The sequence below is a fragment of the Scyliorhinus torazame genome, chromosome 9, assembly GCF_047496885.1.
Source record: "Scyliorhinus torazame isolate Kashiwa2021f chromosome 9, sScyTor2.1, whole genome shotgun sequence".
Classification (NCBI taxonomy): Eukaryota; Metazoa; Chordata; class Chondrichthyes; order Carcharhiniformes; family Scyliorhinidae; genus Scyliorhinus; species Scyliorhinus torazame.
The window spans coordinates 118,726,849-118,742,796 of NC_092715.1; positions in this window are offsets into that span (position 1 = coordinate 118,726,849).

A 15,948-nucleotide genomic window follows, 5' to 3' on the forward strand; every position below is an offset into this window, starting at 1 on the left:
GCCAAGGCTTGTTAACTTTGGAGTCGTGCCTTGTTTGGCAGCATGTGAACAAATCACTTTGAATAAATCAATGGTGCCTCCTAAAGGTGATAGCTACAACATATTTACCTCACATTTAAATTTCTTACCGAAGAAACGCTTCCATCCTTGGAGCTGGTCTTCAGCAGTCTCGAGGTGACATGAGTGATACCAGATCAAAACTTTGCCAGCCCTTGAAAAAATAAAGGGAAAATACAAACTGCATTGGTTTTCTTAAGTAAATGCCAAAATAATAGCAAGAAGTTAAATGTAATCTATTTTACACAATTGAAGAGCAGACATGTATAAAATATTTACTGGATATAGTTTGATAACATGCAAATGTTAAGTGGCTGTTACAACACTCACAATTAGAGATGCAAGATACATTGGGCTGGGATTTCCGGGCCCTGAAACCAGCGGTCATTATCGCGGTGAGATGGGAAAAATTGGAGACTGTTGACTTTTAACAGCTCGCCAAATGTTCCCACCCTGTCCGTGACGATGCCCGCACGTATCAGGACCGGAAAATCCCATCCAGTGTTTCGGCTTTGATACGTTGCACTGTCTGTTTGAACATTCAGAGTTGTAGGGAACAGTTGTGCAATGGGAAATTATAATCAAGAATAGAGTTCTACGAAGGGACAGTGTTTCAAGCTAATGGAAAGCATCTAAAAAGTTGTCATGAACGAAGAGCAACTCATGGTCTACCCATTGTTTTGTAGTTTCAAGTGAGGGGCTCCAAGTGGTGTGTTAAGCATTTTACACTTCATTTTGTGAGTTATCACCAAAGCATTGCTCGCCAATATTTTATGCAGTTACCAGCACTTCAGTTAGCTAAAATAGTCCTTTACAAGAGGAAAGAAGTCAATAAATAACAACATGATATTTAAGCTGGTAGTTGGAGCAAGCATTAGACTACAAAAGAATCTCAGGCTTGTATTCTGGCACCAAGTACAAAGCCTTCAAGTATTTTTATACTTTTAAAAACAAAAGGTCAAAGTCATAAAACACCCCTCCTCAAAGATACCTTGGTGACTCTGTTGTGCCACTTAATAATAATAATCTTTATTGTCACAAGTAGGTTGTGACACCGCAATGAAGTTACTGTGAAAAGCCCCTAGTCGCTACATTCCGGCGCCTATTCGGGTACACAGAGGGAGAATTCAGAATGTCCAAATTATCTAACAGCTCGTCTTTCGGGACTTGTGGGAGGAAGCCGGAGCACCCGGAGGAAATCCACACAGTCACGGGGAGAACGTGCAGACTCTGCACAGATAGTATCCCAAGCCAGGGATCGAACCTGGGACCCTGCCGCTGTGAAGCAACAGTGCTAATCACTGTGCTACCATGCCGCCCACTTAATATATAAAAAAAGAAATCAAGTCTTCTCATAATATGTAACCAAAATTTGTGGAATGCGTCATGAATGGAATTCATTTAGTAGACCCAAAATTTAGTAAGAGTGTACTTAAAATTTCATTAAGGAATAGCACACCAAACATTAAGCTATAAAAATGAGGGTCTCCTATACTCATTTACACATATATTTTGTTACAGCTGCACTTTGTTGCAAGGCTGGTGCCAAAACAATTGACGTTATGCCAACATAACGCACGGAAAAGATGCAGCATCTGCAAAAGAATTACATAACTTCCTGTTTCAGTAAAATACCATCTGAATTGTTCATACACCGAAAAAATTAAGCATGCGACACTTATCTCAGTACAGTGGTTAATCTTGAGATGAGAAAAGGTACATTACTGTTCCATAAGGATTCATTCCAGAATATAGCTACAACAGTTCAGCCAGTTTTCTGCAGCAAACTTCACTGATGTAATTCTAAAATTTACCCCAGGCCTGGATGATATCAGGGGAGCACTAAGGAAGTAAAAATATGTAGAGTGTTGGCATTTTGTTACATGCAGTACAAGGAGAACATAATAAAGAGGAACAGTACAGCTGCAATAAAATCCATTCCATGTGGAAGAGGATGTGTTACAGCAACAGAACTCTGTGAATTCAATAACATTACTAGATATAATTTGCAGTGAGTTTTATTCCAATCTGGTTTTGTATAGGAGTATCAAAGTATAATTCCAAGTTTGAAGGTTATGACTTTAAATGACAACAATGCAATATATTGCACAATTTATGCATGTGTAATTTACATGGAAAGACCAACTTTAAAAAAATACTAACTAATGTCATGTACTGTGTAGAACTCAAACTGGAGAAACAGGAACACATGGTAGGGTAGAATGAATGACTGGTTTATTACGGTATACACAAAATCACGAAACCTGCTACTCCTCTCTCCGAAGGGCCACCCTCCCCGACCTGCACCCAGGTCAGGGTTTTTACACGAAGTAGTTTCCCAATGTTAAGGGGACACCCCGGCCCCAATTACCGGGGAAATTAATACTCAGTTGTGTAAGGAGGAAATGGAATGGAGCACAGTCCTTGGTCCCCAAGGGGGTCATAACATACTGTTGTTGTTTCTCTTTCCGTAACCAGTGGTGCTTAAGGCAGACATTCATCTGATCCTATCATAAGGTTTTTATCTGGAATAGGACGCTAGCCTGTTGCCAGAGGCTTATAGCTTGAGGGTGCCACTCTACATCAAGCATGGCTGGCCAGGAATCTCTTGCTCTTACCACCTGCCATATGTGTGTCAGAAGGATTTTACAGGTTGATACTCAACCTGTTGGCTGTGTTATGAACATATCTTCCTGCAACTGGGATCAAGTAGATCCCTTGAAGAGTATAGAGATTGTCGAAATAGAGTTAAGAGGGAAATCAGGAGGGCAAAAAGGGGACATGAAATTGCTTTGGCAAATAATGCAAGGGAGAATCCAAAGAGATTCTACAGATACATAAAGGGGAAAAGAGTAACTCGGGACAGAGTCGGGCGTCTTAAGGATCAACAAGGACATCTATGTGCAGAGCCACAAGAGTTGGGTGAGATCCTGAATGAATATTTCTCATCGGTATTCACGGTGGAGAAAGGCATGGATGTTAGGAAACTAAGGGAAATAAATAGTGATGTCTTGAGAAGTGTGCATATTACAGAGGAGGAGGTGCTGGAAGTCTTAAAGCGCATCAAGGTAGATAAATCCCCGGGACCTGATGAAATGTATCCCAGGATGTTGTGGGAGGCTAGGGAGGAAATTGCGGGTCCCCTAACCGAGATATTTGAATCATCGGCAGCCATAGGTGAGGTGCCTGAAGATTGGAGAGTGGCGAATGTTGTGCCCTTGTTTAAGAAGGGCAGCAGGGAAAAGCCTGGGAACTACAGACCGGTGAGCCTAACGTCTGTAGTAGGTAAGTTGCTAGAAGGTATTCTGAGAGACAGGATCTACAAGCATTTAGAGAGGCAAGGACTGATTCGGGGCAGTCAGCATGGCTTTGTGCGTGGAAAATCATGTCTCACAAATTTGATTGAGTTTTTTGAGGGAGTGACCAAGAAGGTAGATGAGGGCAGTGCAGTAGATGTTGTCTACATGGACTTTAGCAAAGCCTTTGACAAGGTACCGCATGGTAGGTTGTTGCAGAAGGTTAAAGCTCACGGGATCCAGGGTGAGGTTGCCAATTGGATTCAAAATTGGCTGGACGACAGAAGGCAGAGGGTGGTTGTAGAGGGTTGTTTTTCAAACTGGAGGCCTGTGACCAGTGGTGTGCCTCAGGGATCGGTGCTGGGTCCACTGTTATTTGTGATTTATATTAATGATTTGGATGAGAATTTAGGAGGCATGGTTAGTAAGTTTGCAGATGACACCAAGATTGGTGGCACAGTGGATAGTGAAGAAGGTTATCTAGGATTGCAACGGGATCTTGATCAATTAGGCCAGTGGGCCGACGAATGGCAGATGGAGTTTAATTTAGATAGATGTGAGGTGATGCATTTTGGCAGATCGAATCAGGCCAGGACCTACTCAGTTAATGGTATGGCGTTGGGGAGAGTTATAGAACAAAGAGATCTAGGAGTACAGGTTCATAGCTCCTTGAAGGTGGAGTCGCAGGTGGACAGGGTGGTGAAGAAGGCATTCGGCATGCTTGGTTTCATTGGTCAGAACATTGAATACAGGAGTTGGGACGTCTTGTTGAAGTTGTACAAGACATTGGTACGGCCACACTTGGAATACTGTGTGCAGTTCTGGTCACCCTATTATAGAAAGGATATTATTAAACTAGAAAGAGTGCAGAAAAGATTTACTAGGATGTTGCCGGGACTTGATGGTTTGAGTTATAAGGAGAGGCTGGATAGACTGGGACTTTTTTCCCTGGAGCGTAGGAGGCTTAGGGGTGATCTTATAGAGGTCTATAAAATAATGAGGGGCATAGATAAGGTAGATAGTCAACATCTTTTCCCAAAGGTAGGGGAGTCTAAAACTAGAGGGCATAGGTTTAAGGTGAGAGGGGAGAGATTCAGAAGGGCCCAGAGGGGCAATGTCTTCACTCAGAGGGTAGTGAGTGTCTGGAATGGGCTGCCAGAGGTAGTAGTAGAGGCGGGTACAATTGTGTCTTTCAAAAAGCATTTAGATAGTTACATGGGTAAGATGGGTATAGAGGGTTATGGGCCAAGTGCGGGCAACTGGGACTAGCTTAATGGTAAAAACTGGGCGGCATGGACTGGTTGGGCCGAAGGGCCTGTTTCCATGCTGTAAACTTCTATGATTCTATCCTTGACCATCAATTCCTGGCATGGGTCTCAAACCCAGAGCTTCTGGTTCAGAGACAAGAATGCTACCCACACAAGACCTCCACTAACATCATGTATCCTTGGATTTAAAAAAATGTATTCAATGCTGCACCCAATATTGATAACATAGAAAGCTAGAAACATACATAGAAAATAGAAGCAGGAGAAGGCCATTTGGCCTTTCGAACCTGCTCCACCATTCATTATAATAATGGCTGATCATCACGTTCAATACCCTGATCACACCTTCCCCCAATTGCCCTTGATTCTTTTAGCCCCAAGAACTATATCTAATTTCTTCTTGAAACTACACAATGTTTTCGCCTCAACTACTTTTTGTGTTAGTGAATTCCACAGAGTCACCACTTCTGGGTGACAACATTTCTCCTCACCTCAGTCCTAAAAGGTTTACCCCTTAACCTCAAACGATGAACCCCTAGTTCTGGACTCCCCCACCATCGGAAACATTCTTTCTGAATCTACCCTGTCCAATCCTGTTAGGATTTTATATGTTTCTAAGAGATCCTCTCTCACTCTTCTAAACTCCAATGAATAGAATCCTAACTGACATAGTCTCTCCTCATATGACAGTCTTGCCATTCCAGGAATCAGCCTGGTAACCATTTGTTGGACTCCCTCCATAACAAGAACATCCTTCCTCAGATACGGACACCAAAACGGCGCACAATACTCCAGGTGTGGCCTCACCAATGCCCTATACAATTGTAGTAAAACATCCCCACTCCTATACCCAAATCCTCTCACCATGAAGGCCAACATACCATTTGCCTTTGTTACTGCCTGCCGCCATACCTGCGCCTTTACTTTCAGCGACTGATGCACGAGGACTCTAAGGTCTCGCTGAGTATCCATCTCTTTCAATTCACACCCATTGCCTTCCTATTTTTGCTACCAAAGTGGATAACCTCACATTTATCCACATTAGACTGCATCTGCATGCATATGTCCACTTATAAAGCCTGTCCAAATTCCATTGAAGCATCTCTGCATCCTCCTCATAGCTCACCCTCCCACCCAACTTTGTATCATCTGCAAATTTGGAGATACTACATATAGTTCCCTCGTCCAAATCATTAATGTATAATGTGAACAGTAGGGGTCCTAGCACAGATCCCTGTTGTACCCACTAGTCACTGACTAGTCTGGGCATCAAAACCTTACACATGGCTATGCCATCCAACAAGATAATTCAAAGTAAATAAGAAAAGTGGGGAGAGAAGAAATCAAGCCTGGCAGAGATGGCAAAGGCTATGGGGAGAGAGTTACACAGAATGTGCAGCATAATAACAGTCCATTTATGCTCCATTTCAGCCTCCTTCCACCCCACTTTAGCGAATCTACTCAACATATCCTCCGATTACTTTCTCCCTCATGCGTTTATGTAATAGGTGCAATTCAATGGCCATGTCATGCCCGAGTTGGATGATTTTTCAGAGAACTAAGGAAAACCTAGTCAGGTCCTGGACGGTCAGAGGAAAGGAGCTGCTTTCTTTCTCATTTGTTTTCTCTAGGAAAATTGCGTAGCGGCTGTATTCCTGAAACTGCAGACCTGAATGAATCATTAGAGGCTGAAAGCAGAAATCTCAAACTGAAATCCTAGATTGCAGGAAGTTGTGCTTGAAGATCGCCATCTGAAACAAAGGCTCTTTTTTACTTATTATTTTTAAGTCTCCCTTTTCCCCTCTGTGTTTGTTGTCTGTCTTGTGTATGTGTGTAGAGAGTGGGGGCGACTTAAGGAGAGGGATAGGCGCTAGATAATAGTTAATCTGTGGTATTTGCTGCATATTTAATTATAATTATTGTTATTAATAACATTGATTATGTTTAACTTTACAAACTTGGTGACCATAGTTTTTGGGCAGCCAAGGGTCAAAGATTTTGGGTGTTTCCTAAGAATTATTTATTGATTTCAATTGTGTTGCGAATCCGGGTCAAGTGGGGCTGGAACTGACTGTGCACTAGCCCAGGGGGCCGTATCACTGCGGACATCAAGGGGTTCAATATGTGGTACCAAAGGAAGCCACATGAGCTGCGTTGGTCTCAACATACCAGGAATACGCCTCATAACTTCCTGGTGATGGATATCTACTATGTTCCTGAGTCAGGTTAAGCAGTAGTACACTGCTGTTGGATAGACCAGGCCGGGTAAAGCAGTGCATTGTGTATTGGTCCTGCTGCCCCAGGTATTACTACCAGTTTCTGTATGAGATTCACTCCCATCTTGACCTTAACTGCAGTGTTCTGGAGGTGTTGCCAGCTAGGCGATATACGATTAAGAGTGATGCCAAGGTATACTGTGTTGGGCTTTCCGTCTGTATCACACCCTAGACCAGTGAGTGGTCAATTTCAGCCCCACTTGACCAGAGTCACAACATGGTTGAAATTAACTTTTATTTTAAAATACCCGAGGTCTTCAGCTGCCCAATAACTACAGTCACCAGGTTTGTAAATTTAAACACAATTAGTTTTCTATTATTAACATTTAATAGGCAACAAATACAACTGGTTAACTACTATCTAATCGCTAACTCCCCCCCTTTTAACTCACCCCACAGACAAACTAACACAGAGGGAAAAGAGGGGTGTAAAATAATGATGAAAGTTAAAGGAACTCAGTCTTTCAGATGACCATCTCCCAGTTAGTTTCTTCTTTAGTCTAAGCTTTCAGATGGATGTTAACTTTTCTTTCAGCTTGGAATGATTTTCATTGTAGACTCAGAAATAGCAGGCAGTCAGCATTCGAGAGAAAGAGAGACAGCTTCTTCTTTCAAAATCTAGAAGCTTCTGCCTTCAGACTGTTGGCAGCAAAGCAGAGAGAGAGAGAGAGTTGTTTCCATCAGTGTACAGGGGTTTCTCCTGGGTTCTCTTCGAAAAACCCTAATCTGCCAGGAACAAATCGCTGTTGGTTGCCGGGCATAATACTGTCCATGGACATTGGTCACCAGCCAACCAATTGAAACAACCCCTCCATTCTCTTGGGTGCCATAAAGTCTGGATTCTTCTGCCCAAAACTTCATAACACAGTGTACTATATTGACACTTTGAGTTCTTTACTTTGTCTGCTCAACTTAAAGGTATATCTCCATTAACTATCCATGGACCAAAGATTATAAAGCCAAAAGAGAACAAATAGGAACTAAGGGACTCAACAAGAAGGTTCCTACACACCACAGAACTGTCCATAATATGTAGGAGCAGAAGTAGTCCATTCGGTCTATCGGTCTGATCCGCCATTCAATGAGATCAAGGCTGATCTGATATAATCCTCGACTCCACTGTTCTGTTTTATTCAGTGATTTCCTTACTGATTAAAAATCTGTCTATCTCAGTCTTGAATATGCTTAATGACCCAGCCTCTACAGTGAATAATTCCACAGATTCACTCCCTCTTAGAGAAGAAATTCCTCCTTATCGGGCAACCTTTCACTCTTGAGAGTATTCCCTCTGGTCCTAGACTCTGACAAGGGGAAACTGCCACTCAACATCTACCCTGTCAAGCTCCCTGGGAATCTTTTATGTCTCACAATAAGATCATCTCTCATTCTTCTAAACTCCAATGAGTACAGGTCCAACCTACTCAACCTTTCCTCATAAGAAAATTCCTCCATCCCTGGGATCAACCTAGAGAACCTTCTCTGGCTGCCTCCAATGCCAGTATATCTTTCCTTAGATAATGACCTTGGTCCCTCGCCTTCCAGTTGTTCAGCATTTGGTTGAAGTCTCCATTTTTTGAAGCAGGCTTCCAGAGAACATAGATCTTCAGTAAATGTTTTCTGAATGTCCTTAAGTTATTTAGCATGGAAAGCCAAGGCAAGGTCGTCAACGTATGTGAAGAACCAAGGGCTGGATTCTCCGCTGGTGGGGTTCTTCATTGCGCCAGCAGTGCACCCACGCCCGGGATTTCCTTACTTGGGTATATGTTTGTGCCGAGTCTGCACGTTCTCCCCGTGTCTGCGTGGGTTCCCTCCGGGCTTTCCGGTTTCCTCCCACAAGTCCCGAAAGAAATGCTTGTTAGGTGAATTGGACATTGTGAATTCTCCCTCTGTGTACCCGAACAGATGCCGGAATGTGGCGACTAGGGACTTTTCACAGTAACTTCATTGCAGTGTTAATGTAAGCCTACTTGTGACACTAATAAAGATTATTATTATGGAGTTGATTGGTTTGCAGCGTTTTCACCTAGCAGATGGGTTTGGAGAATTTCAGCAGCATTCCTGGATGCCATCCTGATCATAGGCACATGATAAGTTAACAAAGGTGAATCCTATCTTCAGGCCTTTCTGGAAATTGGTCTCAATAAGGTGAGGACCTCAGGACTTGGTCAGAACAGTTGAGACGTGTGTGAAAAACTGCCTATTCAAAGAATCACAGAATCCCTACAGTGCAGAAGGAGGCCATTCAGTCCATCAAGTCTACACTGATCCTTCAAAAGAACACTCTACCCATGTGCACTCCTCCACCCTATCCCTGTAGCCCCACCAACCTGCATACCGTTGGATACTAAGGGGCAATTTAGTATGACCAATCCACCTAACCTGCACATCTATGGACTGTGGGAGGAAACCCATGCAGACACGGGGAGAAAGTGCAAACTCCACACAGTCACCCAATTGAACCCGGGTCCCTTGAGCTGTCAGGCAGCAGTGCTAACCACTGTGTTACCATGCCTGTTGGGGAGACTTTGCTGCTTCTAGAGTGGGATTCAGTGCATTCAGCAGGAGGTGTTATAGGACATTACATGTTACTAAGATCAGGCTCGATGAGTCATTGAGTGGTTTCCCTGACTTGGCAGTGGACACTATCTTGGAGTGACGCCAGATCTTTGGAATGGTGCTTGTGCTGCAAGTGTTGGTTAACAGCTTTGCTAGCTTCTTCATTCCCTATGATCCAAAGTTCTTCAGGAATGTCGGTGTTAATAGCAGAATAAAGGTAAGTAGGTCTGGCAGCATTGGTGCAGAGAAAAACATTAAAATTTTGAGTGGAATATGACTTTTAGAATTGTAGAATCTCTACAATGCAGAAGGAGGCCATTCAGCTCATCGAGTCTGCACCGATCTTCTGAAAAAACACCCTACATAGGCCCACAACCCCACCCCAGCCCCATAACCCCACCTAACCTGCACATCTCTGGACACTAAGGGGCAATTTAGCATGGCTAATCATTGTGTCACTGTGCCGCACTCTTCTTCGGAACTGAAGGAGGGTAGAAGTGAGATGGGTTATAAGTCATCGAAAGCAGGGAGTCCAACTCACAATCACAGAATTGTTACGGTGCAGAAGGAGGCCATTTGATCTGAAGTGTCTGCACCAGCTCTCCAAACCAGCATCATAACTTAGTGCCATTCCCCGGCCTTTTCCCCGTTTCTAATGAGAGGAAGAATAAAAAGGTTTGGGATAGGAGAGAGGGTGGGAAAGAGTAAATGACATAGATGCCATGGAGAAAAAGGCAAAGGGAGTGGTAATGTTCGTAGTAAAGAAACAAAACATTTGTCCAGAGTGAATATAAATGCCAGAATAATGAACTGCCCCATCCGAAAGCAAAAACAAGAACAATATTATTCAAACTGATTACAACTATTCCATTGCAGCACGTTCATGCTGGGATGAATGATAGGTGTTGTTGATGGCTTCCCAGTCTACCCCCAGTATAATTCTGGGCTCCAGCCTCGATCTGCCACTGGGAAGATCTTGGCCCTGCCATTACCTTTCACCCCATCGACCTACAAATGGACCAAATTGTCTACGTACTGCTGCTGACTCTGCCACATTAATCCTGCCTCTGGCAAGAACACTCAGATGTGGTAATGCGGTAGTCAACCCATGTTTCTTTTCAACTTTGATTCTGGTCATATCGCCTAGCTCGGGACTGTGAAAATTCTACCCGATGATTCACTTGCATCTTTATGGCCCTAATCTTGGTTCCCACACAAAATGGAGACTAATTTTCTACACCTACCCCATCAAAGTCTTTCATAATCTTAAAAAACACTTCAGGTCAGCCCCCAAATCTTCTATTTTACAAAGGAAAGAACCTCATTGGTGTTTCTGAAACCCTCAGACAAGAATTTAAAATTAGAGGCCCTGGGAGTAGAGGAGTTAAGACAGGTTACTGAAAGGTATTACAGCTGAGTGTGATTTGGTACAGCTGAATAGCATTATGGCCAAAGAGTTCCACAGATTCACCACCCTCTGGCTGAAGAAATTCCTCTTCATCTCTATTGTAAAGGATCGTCCCTTCAGTCTGAGGCTGTGGCCTCGGGTTCTAGTTTTTCCAGTGGAAACATCCTCTCCACATCCACTCTATCCAAGCCTGTCAGTATCCGGAAATGTGGAGATGCCGGCGTTGGACGGGGTGAGCACAGTAAGAAGTCTTACAACCTGGTGTTGTAAGACTTTAACCTGGTGTTGTAAGACTTCTTACAGTATCCTGAAAGTTTCAATAAGATCCCCCTCATCCTAAACTCCAATGGGTACAGGCCCAGAGTTCTTAACCACTCCTCAAATGACGAGCTCTTCATTCCAGGATCATTCTTGTGAAGCTCTTCTGGACCCTTTCCAAGGCCAGCGCATCCTTCCTTAGATACAGGGCCCAAAACTGGATCGATCAGGTTCCCAACTGAACTGTGAATGCCTGATTTAAATATTACAATAGACTATCCTGCCTCTCCACAGCCATATACAAAAACGCCATGCAACCCACTGCTGTAAAAATTCTGGCAGGCATATTTGCTATGGGTAGGGTTGCGTTTTGCAATCTTTCATTTCTGCACCTCCAGTCTCCTGAATAAAATGGAGGGAGCGTGGGGGTTGATGTCAACCAGTTTGGCTCCTTGAAGGAAAAATGTTATTTTCAATTTATGATTATTGCATTCCAGGGCCTCTGGTTCTCTACATCTGAGCAGTACGGTTAAGTATCCACTCCAGTTTTTCAGAACTTCATCAGGCTGGGCACCGGATGCACAAATTAACTTAACCCCCTTTTGAACTGAACCCCTTAATGACTAATGGTGACTAGCTCTTTAAAAAAGGATATGAATGGCTGCCATCTTAGGTAGACACCTTCTACAGACCCTCTAATGGTGTACTTGACCTTCTCCAGATGCAAGAACAACATAAGGTCACCTAACCAAGCCGTAGCACTGGGCACAGTAGGAGACCTCCACCCAAACAGAATTCGTCTTCAAGCTATTGATGAGGCAAAGGTGAGGGCATCCGCCATCACCCCAAGCTGCAGCACCAGCGAGTTTGATACCCTGAAAATGGCCACCAGTGGACTTGGTTCCAAATCGGCATTAAGTGTCTCTGACATGGTGTTGAAGAAAGAGACCCAAAAGCTTACTAACTTGGGACAAGGAATATAGGAGTGTGGTTACCCACCCCCCCCCCCCGCCAAAGAACAATACTCACACCTATCTTCCACCTCAGGGGAAAAAAGCTCATTCTCGCCTTGGTCAGATAAGCCCTGTGCACCACCTTGAATTGGATCAGACTAAGCCGAGCACAAGAGGGTGAGGAGTTGACCCTGTGAAGAGCCTCACTCTCATCAACCAGAATGGAACCCAATTCACCCTCCCATTTCACCTTTACCTCATTCAACGGAGCTGACTCTGCAGGTAAGTTCTGACTCTATATGTACAAAATACTCCCCCACCACCCCCGGCCAAAGACAAAATCCTATTCAACAGGGAGGAGGGTTGTGCCAAAGGGAAAGAGGGAAAAGCCTGGTGCGTAAAATCGCGAATCTGATAGTATCTAAACAGATTGGAACCTGGGATTTGAAATTTCTCCGAGACTACGTGAAGATAGCAAACCTACCCTCCACGAACAAGTCCCTAAACCACTCCAAACCTTTCCCCTCCAGTGACCTAAAGGTTGAATCCAAACCCGCTGGCAGAAAGAGGTGATTATTACAGATAGGGGCCAACAAAGACATGGAACCAAGTTTAAAATGCTGTCCAAACTGCTTCGAGATTCTCAGGGTGGACATCACCACCAGATTCGAGGAAAATCTTAGAGAAAATGACAACAATGTGGTTACTAATGCACCAAGGCTAGAACCCTTGCAAGAACTCGTCTCCATTTGTCCCCATATTGAACTCGGATCACTAAACCACCCCAATAACTTCTCAATATTGGCTGACCAATAATAAAGTCATAAATTGGGTAAAGCCAAACCAGATTGCCTATCTCTCTGAAGAAACGACCTACAGATCCTTGGGGTCTTACCCGCTCAAATAAAATAGGACACTAATTTATTAATCTTGACAAAGAAGGACTTGGGAATGAAAATGGGAAAACATTGAAAAAGAAATAAAAATCTTGGACGCACATTCATCTTGACTCTGCCCGACAAGGAAAGGAGGAAGTTATCCTACTTCTGTAAGTCAGACTTAACCCCCAGTAAGCACACCAATATAGTTTAATTTAAGGAGCGAGGCCCAATCGTAGCCACCTGAATTCCCAGATAACAAAAGCTAGATCTGGCAAATCAAAATGGCAAAATCTCCAGATGGGCTCCCCCAGGGGAGGGTTAACCAGAAAGGATTCGCTCCAAATTCTATTTTTATCCAGAGAAGTTCCCAAGCAGCTTTGTTATCTCATCCATAATGGATACTGGGTCCTTTTTCTTATTCATTTATGGAATGTGGGCATCGCTGGCTGCCCCAGCATTTATTGCCCATCCCTAACTGACCTTGAACTTCGTGGCTTGCTAGCCCATTTCAGAGGGCATTTAAGAGCCAACCACATTGCTATGAGTCTGGAGTAACATTTAGGCCAGATCAGGTAAGGATGACAGATTTCCTTCCCTAAAAGGACATTAGTGAACCAGGTGGATCTTTACAACAATCGACAATGGTGTCATGGTCATCATCAGACTTTTAATTCCATTTTCTTATTGAATTCAAATTTCACCATCGGCCATGGTGGGATTTGAACCCGGCTCCCTAGAGCATCACCCAGGGTCTCTGGGTAACTAGTCCAATGACAACGTCATTGTGCCACTGTCTCCCTCCATAATGTAAAGAAGCAGGTCATTCATGTACAAGGACACTCTATGCTCCACCCCATCCCTATTTATCCCCCTCCACTTATTAGAAGATCTAAGCGCTATGGCAAGCGGGCTCTATTGCCAGGGCAAATAGGAGCGGAGACAATAGACAACCCTCCCTCGTGCCCCTTTTCAACGAAAAATAACTTGAATTCACAGCATTTATGTCAACATTGCAGTAGGGGCCCTATACAATAAACAAATCTAGGATATAAACTTTTGTCCAAATCCAAACCTCCCCAGACTCTCAAAACAATATCCCTACTCCACCCTATCAAAAGCCTTTTCGGCATCCAGGGAAACAATCGCCTCCAGTTCTTGCATTGAAGAGGGGGAGAGAACAGCAGTTACATAGAAAGTACAGCAAACAGACCCACCCAAGATGGCCACCAAACCCACTAACAAGATTAAATAAAGCAAAATCTGCAATCACCATCAACAAACTACCCCTATCTCCCATGCCCCCCTCTACCCCGGCCTCAGACATTACTACAGTCAAATATACGTACAGAAAACAGTAAGATGAACATGAACCACTAAAATCTACTACTATTAAACCTAACCCCCTACAGAACAAAAACACTAAGTTCATTATCTAAAGCCAAACTAATATAATGAGCTGCAGTCAACCTCTCAGCACCACTCTAGTTAGCTAACTCTTCGGTTAACAGGGCGGCTCCCACCCAGAGTTAAAGAAAATGCTTACAGAAAAAAGACACAAAGTATAAAAACTCCTTAACACATGGTACTCCAACAGGAAGCTATATATTTGCACAACTGTTATAACAAATAGAGCGAAACACCAAATAAAAATTAAACCCTCTACCCAAGTCCCACTTACAAAACATTTAACTCAAACAAGAGCAGCAAAATGCAAAAATGAACAAGGAACCCCAACAATTCCACACATCACATGCCCATCGCCAATAACCAACAAAACCTCAATCTTCCCATTCCTAGCCAAGCTTTCTTACAAAGCAATCCGCCTCCTCCAGCGCATTAAAAAAATAGTATTTTCTTTCATAAGTCACCTTAGCCGCACCGAGTACACCACCCCAAATCGGACTTTACTTTTATACAGGGTGGCTTTGGCCTTGTTGAATGCCGCCCGCTTCTTTGCCAGCTCCGCTCCCACATCCTGATAAAACCTGATGGCATAGCCTTCCCATTTGTAATCGCGATGTTCCTTTGCCCATCTCAGGACCCGCGCTTTCTCTTGGAAACTTCCCAATTACTATTCTCAGCGGTTCTTTTGGACAGGGCTTCTGTCAGAATGTTCGGTGGGCACGGTCCAGCTCGGGAGGGGACACCGGTCCATCCTTCCCCAGCATCGTCCCAAAATATTCTGTGGGATTTGGGCCTTCCATCCCCTCTTGACAACCCCATAACACAGGTATTTTGCCTCCTGGAACGATTCTCCAAATCATTCACTTTGGCCTTCAATGCTTTATTTGCATCAGCCATCAGAGACACTTCCGCTTCCAGAGAGGCAATCTGATCGCTATGCCTCGAAAGTCACTTCCATGCCTTGAATCGTGTCACCATGCACTTTTACCGTCTCGTTGCACCATCGAAATGGGGCCAGGGCCTCTTCCATCGATTTGTGGAGGTGCCCCGACAACCCACCAGTGCCTGGTGAATTCTGCAGCCAAGGTGCTAGTAAGGATCTCGGCTGTTAGTAGAGTGGCTGGAGTCAGGGGCGGCATGTGGCACAGTGGATAGCACTGGGACTGCGGCGCTGAGGACCTGCGTTCAAATCCCAGCCCTGGGTCACTGTCCGTGTGCAGTTTGGACATTCTCCGCATGTCTTCGTGGGTTTCATCCCCACAACCCAAAGATGTGCAGGTTAGGCGGATTGGCCACGCTAAATTGCCCCTTAATTGGAAAAAATATATAATTGGGTACTCTAAATTTTTTTTTTAAAGTAGAGTGGCCGGAGTCACAGAAGCAGTTCCACCATTTTCTCCACCGATGAGCCCGAAAAGCCTCCAATTCAGTCAACGAACTTCTGCTTTCAGGATTTTTTCCCATGGTTTTCCTAGGCATTTCTCACATGTAATAACCTTATTCCATTAACCGAGGGAGTTTTAAAATAAAAATACCCCCTGAAACAGACATAAAGGACTAAAAAACAGTACCCTAGTCAGAGGCACCTCAA